General features: G+C 42.2%; 1 long non-coding RNA gene across 4 annotated transcripts in view; it reads left to right on the forward strand.

The window, feature by feature from the left end:
- Nucleotides 1-14,865, forward strand: part of LOC119973132 — a 218,997-nt gene that overhangs the window by 3,125 nt on the left and 201,007 nt on the right. For 3 of the 4 annotated variants that reach the window (XR_005462246.1, XR_005462244.1, XR_005462243.1), the window contains exons 2-3: nucleotides 9,069-9,147; nucleotides 12,992-13,090. This is a non-coding gene — a long non-coding RNA (uncharacterized LOC119973132). Of the gene's footprint in view, nucleotides 1-7,293; nucleotides 7,313-9,068; nucleotides 9,148-12,991; nucleotides 13,091-14,865 lie in introns of those variants that run through there. The other variant, XR_005462245.1, reaches the window with a different exon arrangement.

Consider the following 14,865-nt stretch of genomic DNA (forward strand, 5'->3'; position numbering starts at 1 on the left):
GGTCCATAATCCCTCTATTCCCATGCTAATCATGTGTTTGGCAAGACGCCCTTTAAACGTCACTATCATATCTGCTTCCACCACCTGCTCCGGCAGCGAGTTCCAGACACTCACTACCGTCTGTGTAAAAAAGACTTCCCTCGCACAACTCCTCTAAACTTTGCCCCTCGCACCTTAAACCTATGTGCCCTAGTAATTGACACTTCCACCCTGGGAAAAACCTTCTGACTATCCACTCTCTCCATACCCCTCATATTTTGTAGACTTCTATCAGGTCACCCCTCAACCTTCATCGTTCCAGTGAGAACAAACCAAGTTTATCCAACCTCTCCTCATAGTTAATGTGCTCCAAACCAGGCAACATTCTGGTAAACCTTGGGCGGCAAGTGGCGCAGTGATTAGCACTGGAACTAAGGCGCTGAGGACCCGGGTTTGAATCATGGCCCTGGGTTACTGTCCGTGTGGAGTTTGCACATTCTCCCCATGTCTGCGTGGGTTTCAGCCCCACAACCCAAAGGTGTGCAGGTTAGGTGGATTGGCCACGCTAAATCACCCCTTAATTGGGAAAAAAAAAAATTGGGTACTCTAAATTTATATTTATAAACACATGCTGGTAAACCTCTTCTGTAGCCTCTCCAAAACCTCCACATCCTTGTGGTAATGTGTCAACCAGAATTGAACATGATATTCCAAGTGTGGCTTAAATAAGATTCCATTCAGCTGCAGCATGACTTGCCAATTTTTGTACTAAATGGTCCAGCCAATGAAGGTAAGCATGCCATATGCCTTTGTGACTACCTTCTCCACCTACGTTGCCACTTTCAGTGGCCTGTGGACCTGTACACCCAGATTCCTTTGCCTGTCAATACTCTTAAGAGTTCTGCCATATACTGTATATTTCTCACCTGTATGAATGATCTTCTTGAACTGCTGCAGTGCATATGGTGTAAGTTCACCCATTGTGCTGTCACAGAGGAAGTTACAGGTTTTGGACCCAGGATGACAAGAAAAAAGTATTACACTGTAACTTTACCGCTGGAGAGATTTTCATCCCCCTTCCTGGGCAATCCCTCAGCATTGAGGATGACTTTGTTTCCACTCCGGGAAGGTGGATTCTGCGGTGGCTGAAAAGTTCTTTATCTGACTGATCTGCAGACTCTTGATGAGGTGGGTGGATGGGACGTTCTGGATTATGCGCTCTCCTTCTGCTGTTTATGCTTGGCTATCCCCTTTAGTTAAAAAAAGGGTAAAGATGATAATTGAACAGAAACATCAATCCCAAAAACAAGTCTACAAAGGCATCAAGATAGATTGATTGTAGAAAGTGCTCTACAACAAGATATTTCCAGTAAGTGTGGAGTTGTTCTTTACGAGAATAAGTACATTAGAATGCCTCACAATGTTGTGATTCGACAATGCCAGTGGGATGTGCAAACTACCATTAATAGTTATGTCCCAAAGTGTAACTAACCTCAGCTCACCTTCCTTCACGTTCACTCCAAGACCAATTTTAGCATCAAGGTGTTCAGAATCTTTCACTCTGCTTGCCGCACATCTTCCATTTAGGGCAGCAGAAAAGCTGGCATCATCTTAACATACCATGCAGAAGAGTCTCTTCATAGGCAATTTGGGATATCTTTCCTCACTGTGCAAATGTTAGTACACTGCACCCTTGGGTCAGAAGAATCTTGAATTAGGACAGACTAGCTGCTTTCTAGATTCATCCTGATGTAGGACCGTCAAATCAGTCAGATAAAGGAAATGGAAACCATAGAAAATAAAAGCTGGAGGAGACCATTTGGCCTATTATATCTAATTCCTTCTTGAAGTTGCACAACATTTTGGCCTCAACTACTTTCAGTGGTAGTAAATTCCACAGATTCACCACTCTCTGGGTGAAGAAATTTCTCATCACCTCAGTTCTAAAATGTTTACCCCTTGTCCTCAAACTATGACCCCTAGTTCTGGACTCCCCCACCATCCAGGACATTCTTTCTGAATCTACCCTGTCTAATCCTGTTAGAAACTTGTATGTTTCTATGAGATTGCTTCTCACTCTTCTAAACTCCAATGAATATAATCCTTATCGACTTCGTCTCTCCTCATATGACAGTCCTGCCAACACAGGAATAATCCTGGTAAACCATCGCTGCACTCCCTCCATAGCAAGAATATCCTTCCTCAGACAAGGGCACCAAAACTGCACACAATACGCCAGGTGTGGCCTCACCAATGCTCTATACAATTGCAGTAAAACATCGCTATTCCTATATGCAAATCACCTCACTATGAAGGCCAACATACCATTTGCCTTCTTTACTGCCTGCTGTACCTGCGCACTTACTTTCAGCGACTGATGCACAAGGACACCAAGTGAGGTCTCGCTGAGTATTCACCTCCGAAATTACGCCCATGCAAATAATAATCTACCTTCCCATTTTTGCCACCGAAGCGGAAAACTTCACTTTTATCAACATTATACTGCATCTACCATGCATGTACCCACTCACTCAGCCTGTACAAATCCTGCTGAATCATCTCTGCATCCTCATCACAGCTTGCCCTCCCACCCACCAAATTTGGAGATAAGACATTTGGTTCCCTCGTCAAAATCATTAATATATAATGTGAACCGTTGGGGTCCGAGCACAGATCCCTGCTGTACCCCACTTTTTCTCAGAAAAAGACCCATTTATTTAACTTTTTCTTTCCTGTCTGCTAATCAGCTTTCTATCTATCTTAAGACACTACCCATAATCCCATGCGCTTTAACTTTACATATTAATCTGCTATGTGAGACCTTGTCAAAAGCCTTCTGAAAGTCTAAGTAAACCACATCCATCGGTTCTCCTGGTCATCTCTACTAGTTACATCTTAAAAGAATTTTAGTAGATTTGTAAAGCATGATTTTCCTTTTGTAAATCCATGCTGACCTTGTCTGCTCACACCACTGCTTTCCAAATGCTGTGCTATGAAATCCTTGATAATGGACTCCAGCAACTTCCCTACTACCAACATTTGGCTCACTGGTCTATAGTTCACTATTTTCTCTCTACCTCCCTTTTTGAATAGCGGGGTTATATTCACTGCCCTCAAATTTGTAGGAACCATTCCAGAGTCCAAAGAATTTTGGAAAATGACCACCAATGGATCAACTATTTCTAATGGATCTCAAGCTGATGGTTATCTGCCTTAATATATCCTTATGTGTTTGGTGCCAAACTTTGTTTGCTAAATCTCCTGTAAAATGCCTTGGGAGATGTTACTGTGTCAAAAGTGATACATAAATGCAAATTGTTGCTCCCCAAAGTTGAGTTAGCTATACCCCTTTTCTTGCGAATTGCCTTGTTTGAGAAATTTCAATCAGTTGGGTTGAGACCTGGGAGTTGAATCAGGGATAGGGAACACAAAAGAGGTCTTGGATCATGGTCAGGAACATCAATTACAAATTATATGGATCAAGAAACACCACTGGGAATTGTATTGGAATCAGGAAATGCTACTGAGAATTGGTTGGAGTGAAGGAATACCAGTGGGAGTTAACTCCGAAATGGACTGGGTAAACTGGGAGGACAGGTTGCATGAATGATGGTTTTAGTCTCTTGGGTATAGAAATTAAGGATATTAATCTATTGAGGTATTTAAGATGACTAAAGGAATTGAATGGTTAAATAGAAACAATGTGCTCTGGTGGGGAGCCCAGAACAAAGAGATGTAAAATTAGAGCTAGGCCATACAGAGTTGATGTCAGGATACACTGCTTCATACACAGGATGGCAGAAATCTAGAATTGTATCCCCAAAAAGCTATGAATGCTCTGTCAATTGAAACTTTCAAAACTGGGATTTTTGTTTGGTGAGGGTATGAATGGATAATCAACAAAAGTGGCTCGATGGAATTAAGATACAGATCAGCCATAATGTAATTGAATGGAGTCTTTTAGCAACAAAAGACAGGATGCGATCTCGTACCTGCCAAAATGCACTGAGCTCAGTCTTTGTCAGCACTTACGCGCATCTGTATCAGTCGCTACCGGTACCTTAAATATTAACCCACCAGACTAATAATGTATGCATGTTTCCTTTTCAATATACGTCTCAAAAGTAAATCATTCTTTGAATGTTTGTGTTGTACATTTGTGCCACAAAGGGGTGTAAATATATGTTACACAAGAACATAAAAAATATGAGAAGTGGGCCATATGGTCCCTTGAACCTGCTCCGCCATTCAATAAGATTATGCCTGCTCTAATTTTGTCCTCAATTCTACCTTCAGTTCCCCATAACCCTTAAATCCCTTGTATTTCAAAAGTCTGTCTGTGTCAGCCTTGAATATGATTGATGATTTATCCTCCACAGCTCTCTAGGTTAGAGAATTCCATCGATTAATTACTTTAAGAGAAGAAATGCCTCATCTGTGTCTCAAGTGGGTGACCGTTTATTCTGAACCTGTGTCCCCTAGTTCTAGATTTCCTCATGAGGGAAAACATCCTTTCTACCCTGCCAAGCTCCCTTAAAATCTTATATGTTTCAATAAGATCACTTCTCGTTCTTGTAAACTTCCATGAATATAGGCTCAACCAGCTCGATCTTTCCTCATAAGACAACTCTTCATCGCTGAACTGTTGCAATGCAAGTATATCTCTTTTTAAATAAGGAGACCAAAACTGTGTACAGTACCCTCGGTGTGGCCCCAGCAACATTTTGTACAATTGCAATAAGATTTAATACTTTTGTACTCCATCCCCCTTACAGTTATGGTCAGAAGAAATTAGGAAGGCAAATTGAATAATGTACCTGCAAATTAACATTTTGAGTTTCATGTACACAGACACCCAGATCCCTCTGTATTGCAGCATTCTGTCTCTCTATTTAAATAATATTCCGCTTTACTCACCTTTTCAGCAACCTTACATTTCCTTCATTATATTTGTTCTAATTAATTTTGCCCACTTATTTAATAGTTTACGGCTTTGCAGACTCTTTCTGTCCTGCTCATAACTTGCTTTCCCCGCCCACCATTGCATTGTCAACACATGTGACAGTAGACTCAATCCCTCCATCCAAGTCATTAATATAACTAGAGCTGGAGCTGGGACCTTGAGCTAAATAGTAGAGGTGGAAGGAGAGTTACGGTGAAGGGAAATTTAGAAAATTAAAGAGAATGGACAAGACAACAGTGTAGGGTACCAACATGACATAGCTAATGGTAATTGGAGTATGACAGGACGAAATGGAGCACATGAACATAAGAGTGCAGCAGCAAATGATGACAGACCAAGGAAAGATATATATTTTTTAAAGACATGCAACATTCATTAATAAGGTAAATAATTTGATGGCACAAGTAGAAATACATGGGCATGATCTGATAGTCATTATAGAGACGTAGTTGCAAGGTGACCAGGGCTGGTAATTGATTATTCAGGGATATTTGATACTTTGAAAGGATAGGCAGAAAGAAAAATGAGGCGGGGTGGCCTCGTTGATGAAGGATGAGATCAATACAGTAGTGAGAAATTATCTTCCCTCAGTGCCAGGATGTGGAATCAATTGGGCGGAGATAAGTACTAAGGTGTGCCGAGTGTGAGTCATGTCAGCCAGTACCATGGCACTCTTTTTTAAAAATATGATGCCAAGTCACGTTCGTGAAAATGGCATGAAAAAAGTAATGTTTTTGTGTGAGCCATGAGTGCCGTGTACCAGCTTTGCAAGTCATGCAGTACAAAGGCTGGAGCCCGAGTTTTGCATTGGAACTGTTGCCATGACATTGAACAGTCATTTTTTTCTCATTTCTCCTTTGTGAAATAAAATTGCATTTGTGTTGCACCACAGAAACTAAACAGGTGATTATGCAGTACAGGCACAGCAAAAAACATTTATCAGGTCTTCTCCTGGCTCAGGAAATGAATACAAGGCAATGACACATAGCTCTTTCAATCCCTAAATGTATCAGTGCCTTTTAATAAACTCCAGCCTATACATGATCCTATCTTTGTTCTGCAAGGCTAAACAATAATTTCACTGCCCAATAGACTGAAACATAAAATCAATAAATACACATGGCTGAGCAACCTCTTGGCAGATTTCATCCATGTTAAAGTGTTAATGAATTATTTTAAAGAGCACCTGAAATTCCAAGAATATTAATTTTGCTGTGCAGAATATACAGAACGAAAGAGAAACTGACCAGCAGGCTGGCCAGCATATGACAGATGAGGTCAATTACATTTTCTGGTGTGATCTCCAACGGGCCATTTTCCTCCACGAGCCATGCACCAACTCAGATTGTCTTCAATGTATCCATGAAATCCTGGAAGAAAGAAATTAACAGAAGATCGAAATGCATCTGCTAATAGCTTTTAACTGGCCCCTCACGGCCCTATGCTTTCAGTACAATTTAAATCATCCACTTTCAAAACAGCAGATGTTCCATTGGTAGTGGCCAATCCCATTCTGGATCTTTTAAACAACAGGGATGATAAGTTATCACATGTTGAACATATCCCTCAATAACCTTCATTTGGTTTCAATGATATTGATCCCAAAGATAGCCACAGCTATGCGGTCACATCCAGGTTGCAGAAGTATACTACAGTTCGTGCCCATTTAGTGTCATTAGTTTAAGCTGGCTACATGCTTTCACCAGTCAGATTTTGTCCTCATAAAATGGCATATCTTTTCAACTGGCCATGAGAAATCTGTTAGTTGGCTGATTAAAATCAAGTTCTACAGTTTTATCAATTCATTCAGACTCCAAAGGGACTAATAGTGATTTCCAATATTCACAGTATAACTTGCACATCTAGCTTAGAATTTTGTTAAAGTTCTTTCAGGTCCAGAATTCGGAATAATTTATTGCAGTTATGTTTGAATGCTGTTGCATTGACAGGTGGGAATAAAATGCCCTGTACAGAAATTGGAGGGGTAAATAGAACAGACCCCCCGGTAAAACAGTTAAATGCAATGTGGTTTAACTCATTTAGAAGAGCTGGATAAATTCAGAAATCATGTTATATTTAATGAAGCATGATAATTCCTGGGCAAATTAGACAAAGAAGTCATAATGAAGTACAATCAATCCTCGGCAAATGAGACTATGGAATGTAACATGAATAATGGAAATGTGTCAGTGTCTTGCTCAACTTTGGGAACTAGGCAAAAGTGGAACTGAATAAATTACAAAAGATGCAATGAGCATAGTCTGTGAAAGGAATAGACTACTTATGTTTTTCTTTCTTCTGCTTAAATAGGCTCCTTCAAGCGTGGTGCTGAGACACACTGGAGAGTTCCTAGCTGCATGTTCCTCTTTAGTAACGTACCTGCTTTTGTGCATTAGGATGAAAATGTTCTTCAGCAATATTATTTCTTATCTTGATAAATGTAGGGGGGGAAGAAAACAGACTGCAAAGGTTGTACAGTTGGAGCGTTAGACATGTGTCAGCCTTGGCTCAATATTAATATTGCCTCTGAGTCACAAGATTGTGAATTCAAGTCCCATCCCAGAGACTTGAGAACAGAGTTGGCTGACATTCCTGTATAATACTGAAGGAGTGTTGCACATTGCAGCTGGCTATCTTTTGGATGTTACATTAACAGTCTGCCCCCTCGGGTGGATATAAATCTCCCCATGGCATTGTTCAATAAAGGGTTAATGGTTATATATATTTTTTTTACATTTAGAGTACCCAATTCATTTTTTCCAATTAAGGGACAATTTAGCGTGGCCAATTGACCTACCCTGCACATCTCTGGGTTGTGGGGGCGAATCCTACGCAAACACGGGGAGAATGTGCAAACTCCACACGGACAGTGACCCAGAGCCGGGATCGAACCTGGGATCTCGGCGCCGTAAGGCAGCAATGCTAGCCACTGTACCACCGTGCTGCCCCCGGTTAATGGTTATATTAATGAGACGATAAAATTAGGGATGATGTAAGTATGACATTGAGTCCAATGACCAAGAGGCTTCAAGAGAGCAAGGCACAGAGCAGTCTATGGCTTAGACATCCCAGGTACTTACTATGAAGCCTTGTAAATAGTGTAAAATGACTTCTAGAAAAAGTATATACTGACTGTCTCAAGTCACTTATAGACTAAGTTAAACCTCTTTCAAACAACCACTGCTCGAGAACTTTCTCCCCGATGTCCTGACCAATATTTATCCTTCAGCCAACATCACTGAACAGATTATCTGATTATTACCTAATGGCTGTTTGTATGACCTTTGTGTGTCTAAATTGGTTGCAAGGTGGTTTGGAACTACTGGGGCGGAATTCTCCAACCACCCGCCGGGTCGGAGAATCGGCGGGGGTGGGGGGGGCGGGGAGTGAATCCCGCCCCCTCCCCCCACCCGGCTGCCGAATTCTCCGGCGCCGGAGATTTGGCAGGGGCGGGAATCACGCCGCGCCGGTCGGCGGGCTCCCCCCCGGCGATTCTCCAGCCCACAATGGGCCAAAGTCCCGCCCGTTCGATGCCGGTCCCGCCGGCGTAAATTGGAGATGGCCCCTTACCGGCGGGACCTGGTGGCGCGGACAGGCTTTGGGGTCCTCGGGGGGTGCGTGGGGCGATCTGTCCCTGCTGGGTGCCCCTCTGGTGGCCTGGCCCGCGGTTGCGGCCCACCGATCCGCGGGCGGGCCTGTGCCATGGGGGCACTCTATTCCTACGCGCCAGCCGTGTAAGCCTCTGCAATGGCCGGCGCGGACGTGAACTCCCCTGTGCATGCACGGGGATGACATCAGCAGACACTGACGCTCCCGTGCTTGCGCGGACCCACACCGGCCGGCGGAGTCCCTTCGGCCCCGGCTGGCGCGCCTTCCACGCCGGCCGGCGAGGCGCATACCACTCCGGTGCCGACCTAGCCCCTGAAGGTGCGGAGGATTCCACACCTTTGGGGCGGCCCGACGCCGGTGTGGTTCCCGCCATTCCACTGCGCTGTTTCGGCCCGCCCCGCCAATTCCCGGAGAATCCCGCCCCTGATGTCATGAAAGATACCGTATAAATGCAAGTTATTCATTCTTTTCTATACAATGTTTTCTGATGCTGACTTATTCTCCTTTTCATTTCTAGACAAAGCCAGAACAAGCAACAGCCAGAAAACCTGCAGTAAAACAAGCAACCGCACCACAGCAAGCTGCTAATATAAGTGGTAAGTTTACCAGCACTAGGGCCGCCAGTCAAAACTCCAGTTCTGGTGAAAAGAGAGTTTTCAGATATAGTACAAAAGTAGAACTGCCTTCATAAGAGGAGAAGAGCAAAAATAGTTTGATATAGACAACTGTGGTCCCTGACCAAGAATAAATAACAAAGGACCAGATTATACTGGAACAAGGCATCTCATCATGAGGTCCATAACACATACAATTACACATACTTGCTTTTTAAATTTTATTGCCCACAAAGTTGTTGGATGTGCAGTTAATGGTCCAGTGAGAGCAACCGGATTTTGGTGACCAATGCATCTCCTTAACCAACAAGATAAAAGTATTGAGAAATAAATATCAGAAGGACAGAGAGATAGGGTGAAATAAAGGGTATGAATCCAACATCAAATCAGGTACAGAAAAATAATCAAAGAGAGGGAAAGAAAGATTGGATTGGGAAATAATAAAAGACAGAAAGGAAAGCAAGAAAAAAATAGATATCAATTTGAAAATAGATACCAATTTGAAAATCTTTGAAATCTAAAACATTTCACTGCCTAAAAGAATGAAACTCCACATTTAAAATTGTTTCCTTTCTGAGCAAGAGAGATTGATTGGCAATCAACAATTTTTGCACTGCTAAGTATAACACTTGATTTTCTGTGATAAGGTTAACATCGCAATTGATGGGCAAATCCTGTAACGTCGTGAAAATCACAGGGAAGTTGAGCATGAGTTCCCATGGAGCGATGTACATCAGCCAGTAATTTGTGGCAATTTACAATACATTGGGTATCTATTTCCTCACTACATGTTGCTGGTTATTTGCACATTAATAATAGCATGCTTTATTCAGATACCATTTTTCAGCAACAGTTGTTTGGATTGATACCGAGAAGGTGGAGATACAGAAAGGGGAAGGGTGCAGGAACTCAAAAAATACATTTAACAGGCTGAGAGCTGCTTGGGATATCGTCCTAAATGTGGTCTGAGAGACAGATCACAGGCTTGCAGGAGAGTATATCAAACTGATTATAAATTTATTGGAAAAGAGAAAACAAGATGTGATGTCAGTTTTCCCTGAGTGGCTGTAAATAGGCCACTATTCTTCACCGTTGTTACATTCTGTGGCCACTTCTATTCATTTTGTGTATCAATGATTTAAATACAGGTCTAGAGCAAATGGCATTGAGAGTTACCAATGATACCAAATTGGAACGACTTCATTAGAAGACGATAGATGCTACAAAAGGATATTGATAAGATGGGGCTATAGGCTAAAGGTTACGGTACAGAATTTAGTGGCAGTAAATAGATGATACATTCTGGTTTGTAAAAAGAACAGCAGTAATTAAACTCTGAATCAAAGTAGCTTCAGTACTGTGAAAAGAGCTGAGGGATTAAAGGCAGTAACTGAGATTGATGAGGCTGTAAAAATAGCTAATTGAATTCTAGCTTCTATCACAAGGTATAGTAATGAAGTGAAGAGGTAATGATGAGCCTATGTAACACCTCAATGGAACCTCAGTTGGAGGAGTGTGTAAGCATTGGACTCCACCCTACAGGAAAGGTTTTGACACATTCACCAGAATGCTGCTACTCTAATGTATTGTCAGACTTTGATGTGAATTACATCATCTTCAGTCTCTCTCTCTCTACCCCCCCCCCCCCCCCCCCCCCCCCCGCACCCCTATACAATCTTCAGAATTTGAAATCATAAGCTTGATAATATCTTTTTATTATTTGAGCAAGACCTATTTATTCATTGACCTTAGCCTTGGTCCTCCTTCCTATTTCCCTCTGAAAAGTCATTGAGACTAAATACCCCACATGATTTAATAAAGAAACACCCGGAACACTTGGTGTAATGTTTGGCCTGTGGTGCATCAGCTGATCCTAATTCAGGAAAGGCGTGGGTGTCGCTTCAGCTTTTGCACCAGGAATGATAAACATTTGACAGGGCACTTAATCTTAATCTCCATTCATTGATTTATGCTGGCAAAAGTGTTTGAGGACAAGAGCTGGTTCCAAAAGACAGAGAGCTGTAGTCTCAAAGAGCTAAAACTTCTGCACCAATGAAGTCACCTAATTCAGGGAAGGGGGGACAGGGCCCAGGTGGTTAATGGAGTTAGAATTTAAAAGAAACAGATGTGAGATTGGCTGTTTGTCTGCAATGTCACCGACATGGCAGCTAGGAGACACAAAGCATATGAAGGGTCTGGTCTCATTAATATTTATTCACCACTTGAGGCACTTGCTACACCTCTCAGTTTGCGCAAGGGAAAAGTTCTGTTAAAATGCGAATGGGGTAAAATCTGCGTGATCTAAATGCCTCTGTTTTGCTAGTTTCAAAAGGCATTACTAGTCGAGGAGTTAACAGTTGCATTGAGGTATATGCAAGCTACTATAGATTAAAATTAAAACTAACTCGACTGTTGGATAGATTAGTCTAGTTGTGGTTATCCCACCGACTCAAATGATTGTGGCTATTTGCTTGTTCACAGTCATTTGTGTAGTATTACAGCATTTCAAGATGACAGTATCTGCCTTCAGCACTGCTGCAAGCACTATCTGGAATTCCAAAGGCATGAGCACTGCGTAGTACAATATAGACTTTAACTCCAAGAGAGGTTGCTGTGCTTCCTGTCCAGGAATCGCTGCGTTTAAGATTTTAAACAAATCAGCCTCATTACCATCCCACTGGTTGCTGCCTGCATCTGACACCTGCCATGAGGCACGCAACTGTTTGCAGGCAAAGATTGAGAGACCATGTAGTCACTTGGATAAGTCGCCGATGGACTTTTGCTGGGATCTGTGGGAAAAGAGAACCCAAGGCTGCAGAAACCTTTCCTGTTGGACCTAGAAAAACACACTATCACGCTCGCTCTGGCTAGTAGGTCATTAGAATTAAGTGATGGGATCCCAGTTAATGTGTGACTCAGAACACCTCAACCACCCACTGTGCAGCACTTGTCATTGTCAGCTGTTCCTCAATTCAAGGTTGTGAGTTTCTGCCGTCCGTCTTCATGTAACTGAACAAGCCAATTCTCAACCCACAGATTTTTGGGTACGTGGGACAGGATGTCCCATGAGGTTGTGAGATCCAGAGTGCAGAATTTACACTCTTTTCTTTCCCTTCCTTGTCGCTGCTATGCCTCATCATTAACATGTTTGAACTCAAAAACATGATGCAGCCTGATGGACACGTTATCGGCATTTTGAAAGATTGGTCGCAAGCTCTTCCCAGTCATTAATGTTAGTGCAGCATTAGTATGCAAAAAAGAGATGCCCGCTTTTAGCTCCCATTCAGTAAGGTTTCTCCTGGGGTGAGGGAGATCATTGTACTTAGTCCTGTTAGCAGCAAGCCCTTCTCCATTTTCTAACACCTATTTAATATCATAGAATTGAATCATAGAATCCCTACAGTGCAGAAGGAGGCCGTTCGGCCCATCTAGTCTGCACTGACCCTCCGAAAAAACACTCTACCTAGGCCCCACCATCCCACCCTATCCCCCATAACCCCACCTAACCTGCACATCTTTGGACTGTGGGGGTGACACCCACGCAGACATGGGGAGAATGTGCAAACTCCACATGGACAGTGACCTGGGGCCTGGATTGAACCCAGTTCCTTAGCGCCATGAGACAGCAGTGCTAACTACTGCGCCACCTTGCCGCCCAAGTAGTGAATGTATTTTAACATGTTTTCCAACCTGTGTTTCTTGGTGAACAAATGGTTGAATTGTACTCGTATGATAAATAATCCAGCAACATGTAATTTAGTGATTGCAAACTGTATTTCTACGAGAATTGTGAGCATTTATATTCTTTATTTTGCTCTAACTATAGGTTCAAAGCCAAGCGATGAAAAGGAGGGGGATATCGGAGCTTTTGTTTCCAAAATGTTGCCAGGAGGAGCAGCTGAACAGGCTGGGAAACTGACTGAAGGTAAAGAAAAAAAGTGTACAAATAGAACATTTAAATAATTTGAAACTTCAGTGGATTGAAATGCTGAAGAAAGGTCCCAGGTTTGATGTCTGCCAGAAAATCCAATTATTTTCCACTACTCTCAAGAAATTTTCCATTTGTTATTATCTTGTTCTCTCTCCTTTCAGGTGACATTTTCAGCATACAAGAGACTTATCTCTCAGAGTAATAAATCTCTCCGTAATTGTTGTTGTCTATTTGTATATGCTTCTGTAACTTTTGCTTCCATTTATCCAGGTAAGGGAATGGAACACTTCCCATTTTGAGGACCCCACCTCAGTATGAAGCATTCCCACGCTCGCTAATGTATATTGTAATTTGCTGCAGAGTAAAGTGATGTTGACTCTGTCTCCTAATAGTAGCCTGTACCACAGCCATTGTGACACGTTCCATTTTCAGCACCGCAATCCTGTGGCCTCTGAACGCGATTGCCAATATTAGAGTAAATTATGGCTAAATTAGGCTTAATTTGATGACTAACAGCCATTTAGAAATAGAATCGATGCCTAGTCTGTTGAGTTAGCAGATTTCAGCTGAAGTAGTGGTTAGAAAATAATTTAGTATCCTGGTCAGGGAGGAGAAAATCACCCAGGATTTCCGTTCTTGATTACTATCCAGCAATCTTTGTTGGAATTATCTGTGTTTGGATGCTGCATGACAGTAGCATTAGGTTTGACTTAATGTTAAGGTGTATATATGAATCTAGCAAGTGGGACTATACATGAACAAGGGCTTGCACTTTTAGGAGAGGAAGGGAGATAAACTGGTGAATCAATAGTCCCTCATCAATTCTGCAGCGTTTTGTTAGCGAGTGTTATCAGAAATATTTGGCGAGATTCTAACCCATTCAAATCCCACCCACTTAAACAGAGTTAAAATCAGAGTCATTAAATCTAGAACTTCTTATCTGTGAAACAAAATATTGTTGCAGTGTCACTAATTTAGATACAAGTGAGGAGAAAATTACTCATTGGAGTAAAGAACTCCATCAGCATATGCACAGAGGGGATTGCTACAGTGCATAAGTTTAGGACAGTGTTTAAATGGAAAAGGATTGTTAGCTGAACTAGAACAGCCAGCTAGTGTTCACCTGAAAGCCAGTTCTGGTAATTTGTATGGTATGGTAAAAGTGGTGCGTTAAGAGGGCTCAGAAGTAAATGTACAATCAGAGCAGGAATTCTGACTCCTGACTCATAGAGTCACCCAGTTCCACAGACTCTGATGAAACCATGAAGACAAAGCAATTACGTGGGTGCTGGAAATCTGAAATAAAACAGAAAATATTGGAACTAATCATCAGATCACGAAGTGAGAGAAACAAAGTTAGAATTTGTTGTTAAATTAGGGGGGTGGTGGTATTGTTACTGGACTAGTAATCCAGAAACCCAGGGTAATGCTCTGGGGACCCAGGTTCGAATCCCACCATGACATATTGAAATTTCAATTTTTAAAAATCTGGAATTAAAAGTCTAATGATGACCATGAAACCATTGCCAATTGTCGGGAAAAAAACCATCTTATAGAATTTACAGTGCAGAAGGAGGCCATTCGGCCCATCGAGTCTGCATTGGCTCTTGTAAAGAGCACCCTATCCAACCGCACATCTCCACCCTATCCCCATAACCCAGTAACCCGAACCAACACTAAGGGGAATTTTGGGCACTAAGGGCAATTTCGCATGGCCAATCCACCTAACCCGCACATCTTTGGACTGTGGGAGGAAACCGGAACACCCG

Source organism: Scyliorhinus canicula, chromosome 11 (genome assembly GCF_902713615.1).
Source record: "Scyliorhinus canicula chromosome 11, sScyCan1.1, whole genome shotgun sequence".
NCBI classification, from domain to species: Eukaryota; Metazoa; Chordata; class Chondrichthyes; order Carcharhiniformes; family Scyliorhinidae; genus Scyliorhinus; species Scyliorhinus canicula.